The sequence below is a fragment of the Salmo salar genome, chromosome 27 (assembly GCF_965601325.2).
Source record: "Salmo salar chromosome 27, fSalSal1, whole genome shotgun sequence".
Classification (NCBI taxonomy): Eukaryota; Metazoa; Chordata; class Actinopteri; order Salmoniformes; family Salmonidae; genus Salmo; species Salmo salar.
In genome coordinates, this window is record NC_138317.1 from 29,875,081 (window position 1) to 29,891,745 (window position 16,665).

At 41.3% G+C, this 16,665-nt stretch overlaps 1 protein-coding gene across 7 annotated transcripts in view; it reads left to right on the top strand.

The window, feature by feature from the left end:
* The window catches only part of LOC106588837 (adhesion G protein-coupled receptor B2), a 499,757-nt gene that overhangs the window by 244,489 nt on the left and 238,603 nt on the right, over nucleotides 1-16,665 (top strand). The gene's annotated exons all lie outside the window — the stretch shown is intronic.

The following is a 16,665-nucleotide window of genomic DNA, read 5'->3' on the forward strand; positions in this document are numbered from 1 at the left end:
CTAGTGGTAGCATGAGACGGAGTCTACAACCCACACAAGTGGCTCAGGTAGTGCAGCTCATCCAGGATGGCACATCAATGCGAGCTGTGGCAAGAAGGTTTGCTGTGTCTGTCAGTGTAGTGTCCAGAGCATGGAGGCGCTACCAGGAGACAGGCCAGTACATCAGGAGACGTGGAGGAGGCCGTAGGAGGGCAACAACCCAGCAGCAGGACCGCTACCTCCGCCTTTGTGCAAGGAGGAGCAGGAGAAGCACTGCCAGAGCCCTGCAAAATGACCTCCAGCAGGCCACAAATGTGCATGTGTCTGCTCAAACGGTCAGAAACAGACTCCATGAGGGTGGTATGAGGGCCCGACGTCCACAGGTGGGGGTTGTGCTTACAGCCCAACACCGTGCAGGACGTTTGGCATTTGTCATAGAACACCAAGATTGGCAAACTCGCCACTGGCGCCCTGTGCTCTTCACAGATGAAAGCAGGTTCACACTGAGCACGTGACAGACGTGACAGAGTCTGGAGACGCCGTGGAGAACGTTCTGCTGCCTGCAACATCCTCCAGCATGACCGGTTTGGCGGTGGGTCAGTCATGGTGTGGAGTGGCATTTCTTTGGGGGGCCGCACAGCCCTCCATGTGCTCGCCAGAGGTAGCCTGACTGCCATTAGGTACCGAGATGAGATCCTCAGACCCCTTGTGAGACCATATGCTGGTGCGGTTGGCCCTGGGTTCCTCCTAATGCAAGACAATGATAGACCTCATGTGGCTGGAGTGTGTCAGCAGTTCCTGCAAGAGGAAGGCATTGATGCTATGGACTGGCCCGTCCGTTCCCCAGACCTGAATCCAATTGAGCACATCTGGGACATCATGTCTCGCTCCATCCACCAACGCCACGTTGCACCACAGACTGTCCAGGAGTCGGCGGATGCTTTAGTCCAGGTCTGGGAGGAGATCCCTCAGGAGACCATCCACCACCTCATCAGGAACATGCCCAGGCGTTGTTGGGAGGTCATACAGGCACGTGGAGGCCACACACACTACTGAGCCTCATTTTGACTTGTTTTAAGGACATTACATCAAAGTTGGATCAGCCTGTAGTGTGGTTTTCCACTTTAATTTTGAGTGTGACTCCAAATCCAGACCTCCATGGGTTGATAAATTGGATTTCCATTGATTATTTTTGTGTGATTTTGTTGTCAGCACATTGAACTATGTAAAGAAAAAAGTATTTAATAAGATTATTTCTTTCATTCAGATCTAGGATGTGTTGTTTAAGTGTTCCCTTTATTTTTTTGAGCAGTATATTTTTCTACAAGCAATTGTATTTGCATAAACTACTGTAATTGTAAACGTTTTGAGTGGACAATATAGCTCAGAATTTATATTTATGATTTTATACAGTATTTTTTGTTTTTCTTTAACAAGGGTGTCAATAATTTTGGAGGTGACTGTATACAAAGCAGTACGTACGGTATATAAATAAATATATTGTCACTTAAATGGGTCACGGCATGTAAGAGATGTTGCCACGGAGACAAGCATCTGCTCATCAAGTGATTAAGCGATATGGTGTATGTGTCCCAAATGGCACCCTATTGCCTAAACAGTGCACTACTTATGGTCCCAGGTCAAAAGTTGTGCACTATAAAGGGAATAGGGTGCCATTTGGGACAAAGTCAGTGTTTCACCACAGAGATTATGAACTAGCACTGGAGCACAGCGAGAGAGCATCATACATGCCAACACATGCACATGCTTGCGCACACACGGCACTGTGTGTGTGTGTGTGTGTGTGTGTGTGTGTGTGTGTGTGTGTGTGTGTGTGTGTGTGTGTGTGTGTGTGTGTTGACTGCCTAAGTATCTAAATACAGTCCTTTGAACACATTAGTGCTATAGTCCCATCCTGTCACTTTTGCTTTAGGTGTGTTCTCCCAAATATACAGTCCCCAATAATCTTTTTTTTACCACTCTGTCTATCTTCCACTCTGTCTCTTCACCTCCCTTCCCTCCACATATTAGACTTTCTCTCTCTCTCTTCACATTGCTCTCCCCCATATACTCTCTCTCCCTCTGTCTTTAGCTTTCTCTCTCTCTCTCCCCCCCTCTCTCTCTCTCTCTCTCTCTTACTCAGTTGAGCTGTGTTTAATTAACTCTAGTGTCATCTTGATCTCTGAGAGCAGAATCACTTATGTCTGCAAACAAGAACCCTGTAGAGTCTATTGATTCCTATAAACACACACACACACACACACACACACACACACACACACACACACACACACACACACACACACACACACACACACACACACACACACACACACTATAATTTTATTTTTTATAGCCATTCCTTAAAGGTAGACTCAGAAAAGTGACCTTGCCACGAGCAGCACCTGAGATATTGAGATGAGCGATATACAAGATTTTTCTCTCACACAGTCACACAGTATCTGAGCATGTGCACGGGTTGAAAATGGATCCACTATGTTGTTTACTTTCTGCGTCTTCCTCATATCGCTGAGTCTACCTTTAATAGACTTCACACTGATATACATTTAGGCTTTAGCTTTCTCAGTGCTTCTACAATTGCAAATCACAATCAAGTGAGTGCTGGCCCTTTTTTCAACCTTATAAGACACGAGGATAATATTGTAGATCAAATCAAATCAAACTGAATTTGTCACATGTGCCGAATACAACAGGTGTAGACCTTATAGTGAAATGCTTAATTACAAGGCCTTAACCAACAATGCTTTAAGAAGTTAATAAAAATAATAAAAATAAGAGTTAAGTAAAAACTAGCTAAGTAAAAAATTGAAAATTGAAAATAAAAATAACAAATAATAAAACAGCAGCAGTAAAATAACAAGCAGAGTGTCACGTCCTGACCAGTAAATGGGTCATTTGTAATTGTAGTATGGTCAGGGCGTGGCAGCGGATGTTTGTATTGTGTGTTTTGGGGTTTTGTGGTTCTAGGGGATTTTGGTTCTAGTTTTCTATTTCTATGTTTCTTTTTCTATGTGTGGCCAAATATGGCTTCCAATCAGAGGCAGATTTCTTTCGTTGTCTCTGATTGGATGCCATACTTAGGCAGCCTGTTTTTCCTGTGTTTTTGTGGGTGGTTGCTTTCTGTATAGTCTGTGTACCTTGCAGAACTGTTGATTGTCAGTTTGTTGTTTTTGTTTAAGTGTTCACTTTATTAATAACAAAAGAAGATGAGCACTATACCCACTGCGTTTTGGTCAACTTTCATCGATGTCTGTGACACAGAGGCTATATACATGGGGTACCGGTACAGAGTCAATGTGCGGGGGCACCGGTTAGTCGAGGTAATTGAGGTAATATGTACAGTTGAAGTCGGAAGTTTACATACACCTTACCCAAATACATTTAAACTCAGTTTTTCACAATTCCTGACATTTAATCCTAGTAAAAATTCCCTGTCTTAGGACAGTTAAGATCACTACTTTATTTTAAGAATGTGAAATGTCAGAATAATAGTAGAGAGAATGATTTATTTCAGCTTTTATTTCTTTCATCACATTCCCAGTGGGTCAGAAGTTTACATGCACTCAATTAGTATTTGATAGCATTGCCTTTAAATTGTTTCACTTGGGTCAAACTTTTCAGGTAGCCTTCCACAAGCTTCCCACAATAAGTTGGGTGAATTTTGGCCCATTCCTCCTGACAGAGCTGGTGTAACTGAGTCAGGTTTGTATGCCTTCTTGCTCGCACACACTTTTTCAGTTCTGCCCACAAATGTTCTATAGGATTGAGGTCAGGGCTTCGTGATGGCCACTCCAATACCTTGACTTTGTTGTCCTTAAGCCATTTTTTCCACAACTTTGGAACTATGCTTGGGGTCATTGTCCATTTGGAAGACCCATTTGTGACCAAGCTTTCACTTCCTGACTGATGTCTTGAGATGTTGCTTCAATATATCCACATAATTTTCCTTCCTCATGACGCCATCTATTTTGTGAAGTGCACCAGTCCCTCCTGCAGCAAAGCACCCCCACAACATGATGCTGCCACCCCCGTGCTTCACGGTTGGGATGGTGTTCGTCGGCTTGCAAGCCTCCCCCTTTTTCCTCAAAACATAATGATGGTCATTATGGCCAAACAGTTCTATTTTTGTTTTATCAGACCAGAGGACATTTCTCCAAAAAGTATGATCTTTGTCCTCATGTGCAGTTGCAAACCGTAGTCTGGCGTTTTTATGGCGGTTTTGGAGCAGTGGCTTCTTCCTTGCTGAGCGGCCTTTCAGGTTATGTCGATATAGGACTCGTTTTACTGTAGATTTAGATACATTTGTACCTGTTTCCTCCAGCATCTTCACAAGGTCCTTTGCTGTTGTTCTGGGATTGATTTTCACTTTTCGCACCAAAGTACGTTCATCTCTAGGAGACAGAATGCGTCTCCTTCCTGAGCGGTATGACGGCTGCGTGGTCCCATGGTGTTTATACTTGCGTTCTATTGTTTGTACAGATGAACCGGTCTACAATTTTTTTTCTGAGGTCTTGGCTGATTTCTTTTGATTTTCCCATGATGTCAAGCAAAGAGGCACTGAGTTTAAAGGTAGGCCTTGAAATACATCCACAGGTACATTTCTAATTGACTCAAATTATGTAAATTAGCCTATCAGATGCTTCTAAAGCCATGACATTTTTCAAGATGTTTAAAGGCACAGTCAACTTAGTGTATGTGAACTTCTGACCCGCTGGAATTGTGATACAGTGAATTGTAAGTGAAATAATCTGTCTGTAAACAATTGTTGGAAAAATGACTTGAGTCATGCACAAAGTAGATGTCTTAACCGACTTGCCAAAACTATAGTTTGTTAACAGGAAATTTGTGGAGTGGTTGAAAAACAAGTTTTAATGACTCCAACCTAAGTGTAAGTTAACTTCCGACTTCAACTGTACATGTAGGTAGAGTTAAAGTGACTATGCATAGATTATGAGAAGAGAGTAGCATCAGCGTACTGGTTGGTTCTGGTTTTCACTTTACGCAAACATGTCAAAATAGTAGCTACAGTACAGAGAACAGTGCACTGACATGTAGTTGACAATTGGCACTTGGAAGTGACAGTGAGTGGATTGTTAGTTAGAGCATCCATCTCCAGATATTCAGGGAAGTGGGATGATCTCTAGGGAACACCCCATGTTTGGCTGTCAAATGGGTGTGATTAGGGAGGATTTCCCGTGGGCTTCCACTAACACACACACATACTGCACACACACACACACACACACACACACACACCACACACACACACACACACACACACACACACACACACACACACACACACACACACACACACACACACACACACACACACACACACACACACACACACACACACACACTGCACAGACACATGCACCGCACGCACACACACACTGCTCAGTGGGGAGAAAGAGAAGAATTTAGAGCACACCTCATCGAGTATGTCAGCCCATCCTCCCTTCTTCTGCTTTTATTTTATTTTCCTTTTAGTTTTCCTTATGATCAGTGACTCCAGCAGTCATCCCCCATGGAGCGCCAGCTCCTATGAAGAATGGGGAATGAGCTTGTTGTGTGTGTGTGTGTGTGTGTGTGTGTGTGTGTGTGTGTGTGTGTGTGTGTGTGTGTGTGTGTGTGTGTGTGTGTGTGTGTGTGTGTGTGTGTGTGTGTGTGTGTCCATCTGTGTCTGTGTGGGTGTCTGCGTGTGTATGCGCGTACGTGCACAAATGCAGGTTCATCTTGGAAAGATGAATGCAAGTCTTTGAGATGGAAAATATTGGTTTATGATCCTTCACCTTTCTATAGAGCCCACTCATAAACAATACATTTCTCATAATAGTTTATAATATGATCCTGTCTAGACTCAACATATATCTCTGTCTGTCTTTTCAAAGAATATCCCTAGACTGTATGTTTTTCTGCATACCTAACTGTTAAATAGCCACAGACATTTTATAACAGAATATAAACTCTTTGTAATGAACACGATGGGCGACAGAGATCTGGTTTCATGCGCAGGGCACAGCAGGTGTTTACTGTAAAGGACCACAGGAGGAGGCAGGTAGCTGGGTCCAGGGGCAGGCAGAAGGTCATACACAGGGGGTCCAAAAGGGCAACAGTACAGACAGGGAAAAGACTAGTAACGTCGTCCCGGGAGATCAGGCATTAGGCTGATAACAGGAAATCCAATAGGGTAAAGTACAGGCAGGGAATAGGCAAAAGGCGTCGTTAGTGAGGCAGGCAAAAACTATCATACACGGGCGGATTTAATTACGGGAAATACAGAGGCCCGACTAGACATGTGTCACAAAACAAACAATACCTCACAGTGATGGGGTGCAAAGAACTGAACTAAATAGTGTGTGAAAATGACATACAGGTGTGTGAACAGGTGATCAGAATTCAGGTGATTGCGATCTGGAGAGTGAGCGGCGTTCAGGGGATCTAGGTATTTGAGAGTGTGAGTTGGAAGCAGACGTTACACTGTGACAATAATCAAAACTTGTATTCTATCGCTAAAGCTCCAGCTGTTATAGTGTGACCTCACATCCATGACGACTCCTTGACAACCCTTTTATTCTGTATTCTGTGTATTGATACTTCTATCATTTGTCAATTTGCATATTTACATCAATATCCCAATATAATTATTACACTTTCTTTGAACACTAGAGGTCAGTTCAATACTACAGGGATTGTAATGACCTTGTGTTGTAAGGACAGGGATCAGGTTCCTGTGTCCTTATTTCATCTGTGGAATTAGACGGGTCCTTCTGGACAGTTATAGTGGATCTGCATCAGTATTCAGTGAACCCATCGATTAAACCTAATCAAGTGATTGATCAGAGTAACAATCAGCTGACTCAGGTGTTCTTAAGGACAGGCGGCTGCTAGACTGTGTGTGTGTGTGTGTGTGTGTGTGTGTGTGTGTGTGTGTGTGTGTGTGTGTGTGTGTGTGTGTGTGCATGCGTGCATGTTTGGATGGATGTGTTGAATGTAAAGATGTAAAGGTTTTAGGGAGATCAACTCCCTAAAGTGAGAAGAGGTGGAGGGAGAGAGTTGTTAGTAGAGTCTACATCTTACATTATGTATAGTAAGGTTATGTTCTAGACACTATAATAGGATGTACATTAGAGGTCGACCTATTCTGATTTTTCAAGGCCGATACCGATACCGATTATTGGAGGACCAAAAAAATGACAATTACAACAATACTGAATGAACAATGAACATTTTTATTTTAACTTAATATAATACATAAATAAAATATATTTAGTCTCAAATAAATAAACATGCTCAATTTGGCTTAAATAATGCAAAAACACAGTGTTGGAGAAGAAAGTAAAAGTGCAATATGTGCCATGTAAAAAGCTAACATGTAAATTCCTTGCTCAGAACATATGAAAGCTGGTGGTTCAATATTCCCAGTTCTTCAATATTCCAGTAAAGAAATATTAGGTTGCAGTTATTATAGGAATTATGACGTGTCGACTATTTCGCTCTATACCATTTGTATATCATATACCTGTGACTATTGAATGTTCTAATAGGCATTTTAGTATTGCCAGCCTAATCTCAGGAGTTGATATTCTTGAAGTCATAAACAGCGCTGTGATCAAGCATTGCTAAGAGCTGCTGTCAAACACAGTTTGAATGAATGCTTATGAGCCTGCTGCTGCCTACCACCGCTCAGTCAGACTGCTCTATCAAATATCAAATCATTGAATTAATTATAATATAATAATCACAGAAATCCGAGCCTTTGGTCATTAATATGGTCAAATCCGGAAAGTATAATTTCGAAAACAAAACGTTTATTCTTTCAGTGAAATACGGAACCGTTACGTATTTTATCGAACGGGTGGCAACCTTAAATCTAAATATTGCTGTTACATTGCACAACCTTCAATGTTATGTCATAATTATGGAAAATTCTGGAAAATTTGTTCGCAACGAGCCAGACGGCCCCAACTGTTGCATATACCCTGACTCTGCATGCAATGAACGCAAGAGAAGTGACACAATTTCCCTAGTTAATATTGCCTGCTAACATGAATTTATTTTAACTAAATATGCAGGTTTAAAAAAATATACTCCTGTGTATTGATTTTAAGAAAGGCAAACGATGTTAAGGTTAGGTACATTCTGTAACGATTGTCGTGTGTGGAGGACCAAGACGCAACAGGGAAATGTATACTCATCTTCTCTTTTTAATATATAAGAAGGAGAAACAAAATAAACACGTATACAGTTAACAGAAACGACACTAACAGTTCTGTCATGTGACAAGCACAAAACAGAATACAACTACCCACAATCCACAATACAAACACACCCCTAATTATAGGACCTTCAATCAGAGGCAACGATAGACAGCTGCCTCCAACTGAAGGCCCCAACACCAATTAACTAAACATAGAAATACAAATGACTAGACAGAACATAGAAATAAACTAACATAGAACAATAACCAAAACCCTGGACTAATAAATCAAATACCCCTCTCTACATAGACACATACACACAACCACCCTGAACCACATAAAACAAATACCCCCTGCCACGTCCTGACCAAACTAAACACTAACAAATCACACCTTTACAGGTCAGAACGTGAGACGATTGTGCTTTTTTCGCGAATGCGCCTTTGTTAAATCATCACCCGTTTGGCGAAGTAGGCTGTGATTCGATGATAAATTAACAGGCACCGCATTGATTATATGCAACGCAGGACAAGCTAGTTAACCTAGTAATATCATCAACTATGTGTAGTTAACTAGTGATTATGTTAAGATTGATTGTTTTTTTTATAAGATAAGTTTAATGCTAGCTAGCAACTTACCTTGGCTCCTTGCTGCACTTGCGTATCAGGTGGTCAGCCTGCCACGCAGTTTCCTCGTGGAGTGCAATGTAATCAGCGTCCAAAAATGATGATTACCGATTGTTATGAAAACTTGAAATCGGCCCTAATTAATCAGCCATGCCGATTATTCGGTCGACATCATACATGATGTATAGTAGTGTTCTAGACACTATAGATGGTATAGCAACGTCTCTACTGCTGTGGTGGATACTCTCAGAGCAGAACATACATTATAATGTTCCTTACACTACACACAGCACAACATTAACCCCTGTGCGGCCTCGGGACGGACATCCAGTGAAAAATCCTATTCCCATTAGCATAACAAAATTAAAAAAAAATTTCAGATAATATCGTTTTATAGATACACCTCTCCTGAATCGAACCACGTTGTCCGATTTCAAAAAGGCTTTACAGCAAAAGCAAAACATTAGATTATGTTAGAGGAGTATATCGTAAAAGTAGCCACATAGCTATTTTCCGACCAACCACATGCATCACAAATAACCAGAAAACAGCTAAATGCAGCACTAACCTTTGACAATCTTCATCAGATGACACACCTAGGACATCATGTTACACAATACATGCATTCTTTTGTTCGATAAAGTTCATATTTATATATAAAAACAGCATTTTACATCGGTGCGTAACGTTGACTAACTATTTTCCCTCAAATGCATCCGATGAAACAGCGCTACAATTTACTCAAGTACTATTCGAAAACATTTTTAAAATGTAATATTGTCATTCTAAGATTTATAGATGAATATCTCTTGAAAGCACCTGTAATGCCAGATTTAAAAATAACTTTACTGTGTAATCACACTTTGCGATAAAAGGGGATGCGATACTCAGAACAATAGGCTAGCAATAGCAATAGGCTAGCCATCTTGGAACAATCGCATATCACATCTAGTCTTGTATACTATTGTCAATAATCCCTTACCTTTGATTATCTTCATCCTTAGGCACTTCCAGGAATCCCAGGTCCACAACAAATGTATTTTCGTTCGAAAAAGTTCATCCTTTATGTTCCATTAGCTTGTTGTTGTTAGCGCGTTCTGAAGGCTGAACCAAAAGTTCCGACGTGCGCGGGGCTACTCTTTCAACAAAATGCATTTTTTTCTTATTTAGGTTCGTTCAAACATGTCAAACGTTGTATAACATAAATCTGTAGGGCCTTTTTCAACGAGAGCTCCAATAAGATTTGAGGGGGACGATTGCATTGTGTTTCAAAACGAAAGGGGAGGGTAACCAGGGGCGCCGGCGTCATAATGGTGATGGCCCTCTCCGTGTGACCACGTTCCACAGCGTGTCATTCTGTCAGTTTTCACAGTAGGAGACTCAAATCACTTTGTAAAGACTGGGGACATATAGTGGAAGCAATAGGAAGTGCTCAATGAACCATAGCTCATGGTGTGATTAATAGGCAACGTGATGAAGTTGAGTTCGCAATTCAGAATTCCACTTCCTGTTTCGATCTGTCTCGGGGTTTTGACTGCCATATGAGTTCTGTTATACTCACAGACACCATTCAAACAGTTTTAGAAACTTTAGGGTGTTTTCTATCCACAAGTATTAATTATATGCATATCCTAGCTTCTGAGTTTGAGTAGTAGGCCTTTTAAAATGGGCACGAATTTCTTTCAAAATGCGCTGTGGCGCCCCCTATCCTAGGCGACCGTCAAGAGGTTAATACTGAAAAGAGGAGAGGATTGGATGAGGGGAATAGAAGAGAATAGACTAGGGTAGGGGAGGAAGTTACGCATCAGATTAACCTCTCTAGGCTAGGCGGGACGAATTCGTCCCACCTACGTAACAGCCACTGCTATCCTGTGGCGCGATTTTCAAAATCTTCAAAATCCTATTACTTCAATTTCTCAAACATATGACTATTTTACAGCCATTTAAAGATAAGACTCTCGTTAATCTAACCACACTGTCCGATTTCAAAAAGGCTTTACAACGAAAGCAAAACATTAGATTATGTCAGCAGAGTACCAAGCCAGAAATAATCAGACACCCATTTTTCAAGCCAGCATATAATGTCACCAAAACCCAGAAGACAGCTAAATGCAGCACTCACCTTTGATGATCTTCATCAGATGACAACCCTAGGACATTATGTTATACAATACATGCATGTTTTGTTCAATCAAGTTCATATTTATATCAAAAACCAGCTTTTTACATTAGCATGTGACGTTCAGAACTAGCATACCCCCCGCAAACTTCCGGGGAATTCGCTAACATTTTACTAAATTACTCACGATAAACGTTCACAAAAAGCATAACAATTATTTTAAGAATTATAGATACAGACCTCCTCTATGCACTCGATATGTCCGATTTTAAAATAGCTTTTTGGTGAAAGCACATTTTGCAATATTCTAAGTACATAACCCAGGCATCACGGGCTCGCTATTTAGACACCCGGCAAGTTTAGCACTCACCATAATCATATTTACTATTATAAAAATGTCATTACCTTTTGTTGTCTTCGTCAGAATGCACACCCAGGACGTCTACTTCAATAACAAATGTTGGTTTGGTCCAAAATAATCCATCGTTATATCCGAATAGCGGCGTTTTGTTCGTGCGTTCCAGACACTATCCGAAATAGTAAAGAAGTGTCGCGCGCTTGGCGCAATTCCTGACAATAAAATTCAAAGTATTCCATTGCCGTACGTCGAAGCATGTCAACCGCTGTTTAAAATCAATTTTTACGTCATTTTTCTCGTAGAAAAGCGATAAAATTCCGACAGGGAATCTCCTTTTCGGCAAACAGAGGAAAAAATCCCAAAGGCGGGGGCGGTCGGGGTCACGCGCATAAGCTAGTGTCTCTTGATGGGCCACTTGAGAAAGGCGATAATGTGTTTCAGCCTGGGGCTGGAATGACGACATTCTCTTTTTTCCCGGGCTCTGAGAGCCTATGGACGACGTGGGAAGTGTCACGTTAGAGCAGAGATCCTTAGTAAATGATAGAGATGGCAAAGAAGTTCCAGAAATGGTCAGACAGGCCACTTCCTGTAAAGGAATCTCTCAGGTTTTGACCTGCCATTTGAGTTCTGTTATACTCACAGACACCATTCAAACAGTTTTAGAAAATTTAGGGTGTTTTCTATCCATATGTAATAAGTATATGCATATTCTAGTTACTGAGTAGGAGTGGTAACCAGATTAAATCGGGTATGTTTTTTATCCAGCCGTGTCAATGCTGCCCCCTAGCCCTAACAGGTTAAATTATTGAGAAAGGGAGAAGGAGGAGAAGTTGATGGGACTTTGTAAAGATTGAGACTTAAGTAGGAATAAGGAAGGAAAGAGAGATGGACTGAAGGGTGGGCTTGAAGGGGAGTCAGTAGGAATAAGGAAGAAAAGAGAGATGGACTGAAGGGTGGGCTTGAAGGGGAGTCAGTAGGAATAACGAAGGAAAGAGAGATGGACTGAAGGGTGGGGTTGAAGGGGAGTCAGTAGGAATAAGGAAGGAAAGAGAGATGGTCTGAAGGGTGGGCTTGAAGGGGAGTCAGTAGGAATAAGGAAGGAAAGAGAGATGGTCTGAAGGGTGGGCTTGAAGGGGAGTCAGTAGGAATAAGGAAGGAAAGAGAGATGGTCTGAAGGGTGGGCTTGAAGGTGAGTCAGTAGGAATAAGGAAGGAAAGAGAGATGGTCTGAAGGGTGGGCTTGAAGGGGAGTCAGTAGGAATAAGGAAGGAAAGAGAGATGGACTGAATGGTGGGGTTGAAGGGGAGTCAGTCAGAAGGAGAAAAGATTGAATGGATGAAATATCGAAGAGAGGAGGAAGTAGGGAGGGACGGAACATCACAGGAAAGGAATGGAGAAAATAGTTGGGATGTGGGAATAGAAGGGAAGTGGGGAAGAAGAGATGAGAGGAAAAAGGGATGTGAGGATGAGATGAAGGGAGAGTAGAGGAAGGGGTGAATATTCCCCAGTGAATGAAGCCCATAAACAGTAATGGTATGGGTGTGGTGTGAAGTCACAGATAATATTTATCAGATGATAATACAAAGCAGGACATTCAAAGAGCTTGTCTTCTTTCAAGTGTCTTTCTCTTCCCCCCTTTTTTGTAGAGATTAGAGTAGGATGCAATCAGTGCGATAGCTTTCAGCATACGCACACACACGTACACACAAATGTTGCTAATACTTCAATCCTTTGTATAGCAGTTTGTCAATTGGATAGATTGTGTGTACTCTGTAGACTCTTTGAAACAGCCTTTGTGGCTTTTGAATGGCTTAGTTTGTGTGTGTGTGTGTGTGTGTGTGTGTGTGTGTGTGTGTGTGTGTGTGTGTGTGTGTGTGTGTGTGTGTGTGTGTGTGTGTGTGTGTGTGTGTGTGTGTGTGTGTGTGTGTGTGTGTGTGTGTTGCAGACTGATTACTGTCTACTTGGCTTTTTCTTTGGTGAACCCTCTTGTAAAGTTTATTATTGCTTGCTTAGTAAGTAGGACACAAGCAAAACCGGTGACAGAGGGAGGGTGAGGGGTGATAAAAAGTGGGAATGGAGTGATCATTCTTTCAGTGGCTCCTTCCTTCCTCTCTGTGGGGTGTGACTGGTGCCAGCGGGGGAGGTAGGGAGTGATTGAACGGTGTTGGTCTCTAGGGTAAAGTAGGCAGGAAAGAGAGGATGGAGATTGGATGTACAGAGAGAGTGATGCGGAGAAAGCAGAAAGAGAGAAAGAAAGAGAGATTCAAGGGGGATGGGGAGCATTGGGACAGGAACAGAGAGAAAGAGAGAGATTTTGGGGATAGAGGACGAGAGAGAGATTTTGGGGATAAAGGATGGATGTTGTGGCATCTAGTTCTGACTGAGTGATATGTTTACCCCTGTCAGGTAGCTAACACTCCTCTCTGTGCCTCATCTGTCTGCATCGAGCCCGTTTCCCTGACGCTGGTGTCCATGGAGACAATGACATGGAATGTAGGGCACAGCCCCAGCCGTCTCCCTTCCGCTTAACAGGATCATGATATGCAAAAGTAACAATTCAACTTACTTTGGCATAACTTAAAACTTTCTTCTCCCTTTGGCTAACTAACTAACTAACTAACTGACTGACTGACTGACTGACTAACTAACTAGCTAACCAACTAACTTCAACAGACTAACTACATAACAGCCACAATATTATCCTACATAACTTTCTAACTTATGTTAGAAACCATCACCTGCTTATCCCCATAACTTGTGAATGTAGCAATATAGTGGAAAGTAGGTTAGGTTGACCCAAAGGGCCAGTTGAGCCATCCCTTATTTCTAGAAAACCATGCACAAAAGTAATTATGTGACCAAATATTTAGGAAGAGGGCATAATTTCATGTAGTCTGTGGAGGAAAAAAAACACATGGAAAATGTGGTATGCAATTTAGGTCCAAAAAACGAATTTTCACAAAGTCAAGTTAATGTATTGTGTTAGAGGTTAAGATGCTTGTTTCTAAACAAAAGTAGGTCATTTAAACATTGTTTTATACATCAGTTGCAGTCTCTACAAGCTACAATATGAGATTCTAAACCTAGCATGAAAGTGCTTCCTTGTAGCTCTGGGGCCTAATAAAGTCAAAATGTTTGCCTTGGGGTAAGTTGAGCCAATGGCCATGGTGTTAGTTGAACCAATGGACACAATACCCCATAGAAATGATGATGACATTTAGTCTGTGTTTTTGCAATGTGTCATGCATAGGAGCTCAAGATAATGCATTTTCATTGTTACAGAGCAGACGTCATCATGCCCCGTGTATACAAATATAAAACAAGCAGGGGTCTAGCCTCCCTTGAGGTTCTTGAGAGAGCAGCCAAGGAGGTGAGAGAAGGGAAGAAGTCAAGTTGAGGAGCAGCAAGGGATGAAAATATAGACTGAATGACACTGAAGAGGTACACTGACAAAAACAATGTAAATAACATGTACCTGTATGTAAGGAAGGCTATGCTAGAGTAGCAAATGCACACACGGTCTTATCTGATGACATGGAGTCTGAGCTCGCTAAACTTTTCCAGTATCTCGTTGACCAGTCTCATGGGCTTAGTAGCATCATATTCAGAGAACTTGCCTACACATTGGCACATCAAAACAACATCTCTGTCTCAGACAACTGGTCAAGTAATGGAAGGATACGTGATATTGAACAAAGATATCTACAGTTGAAGTCGGAAGTTTACATACACCTTAGCCAAATACATTTAAACTCAGTTTTTCACAATTCCTGACATTTAATCCTAGTAAAAATTAGTTAGGATAACCACTTTATTTAAAAAATGTGAAATGTCAGCATAATAACAGAGAGAATGATTTATTTCAGCTTTTATTTCTTTCATCACATTCCCAGTGGGTCAGAACTTTACATAGACTCAATTAGTATTTGGTAGCATTGCCTTTAAATTGTTTCACTTGGGTCAAACATTTCAGGTAGCCTTCCACAAGCTTCCCACAATAAGTTGAGTGAATTTTGGCCCATTCCTCCTGACAGAGCTGGTGTAACTGAGTCAGGTTTGTAGGCCTCCTTGCTCGCACACACTTTTTCAGTTCTGCCCACAAATATTCTATAGGATTGAGGTCAGGGCTTTGTGATGGCCACTCCAATACCTTGACTTTGTTGTCCTTAACCTCTTGGGGCTAGGTGGGACGCTAGCGTGCCACCTGTGGTGCACTCCATCAACAGCAGGTGCATTTCAAGAGCGGCAAATTTGAATCCAAATAAATGTCAAAATTCAAATTTTTCAAAAATACAACTATGTTACACCATTTGAAAGATAAACATCTCCTTAATCTAACCACGTTTTACGATTTCAAAAAGGTTTTACGGCGAAAGCATAAATTTAGAGTATGTTAGGACAGTACATTTACAAGAGTTGTGTGTAATGTTTTGTCAAGTCAAAGACAGGGTCACCAAAACCATAAAACCAGCTAAAATGATACACTAACCTTTTACAATCTCCATCAGATGACACTCCTAGGACATTATGTTAGACAATGCATGCATTTTTAGTTCTATCAAGTTCATATTTATATACAAAAACAGCGTTTTACTATGGCATTGATGTTGAGGAAATCGTTTCCCTCCAATAACCGGCAGTCAAGTCAGCGTCAGAAATTAAATAATTAAAATTAGAAAACATTGTTAAAATATTATATTGTCATTTAAAGAATTATAGATTTACATCTTTTGAACGCAATCAACTTGCCAGATTTAAAAATAACCTTACTGGGAAATCACACTTTGCAATAATCTGAGCACTGTGCCCAGAAAAATACGCGTTGCGATACAGACTAGACGTCATGTTGGGGAGATCTAAAATCGAAAATACTATGTAAATAATCCATTACCTTTGATTCTCTTCATCAGATGTCACTTCCAGGTATCACAGGTCCATAACGAATGTAGTTTTGTTCAAAAAAGCTCATCATTTATGTCCAAAAATCTCCGTCTCGTTAGCACATGATGTAAGCCAGCCGGACTTCTCGTCATGAACGAGGGGAAAAAATATATTTCCGTTCGTTCAAACATGTCAAACGTTGTATAGCATAAATCATTAGGGCCTTTTTTAACCAGAACATGAATAATATTCAAGGTGGACGAATGCATAGCCTTTTATAACGTATTGGAACGAGGGTACCCAACATGAAGTAGCGCGCCAGGTGTCTAATGGGACATCACCGTTCCATGGCTCTTGTTCGGTCAGATCTCCCTCCAGAAGACTCAAAACACTTTGTAAAGGCTGGTGACATCTAGTGGAAGCAATAGGAAGTGCCAAAATATTCCTAAACCCCTGTGTTTTTCAATGGGATAGCTTT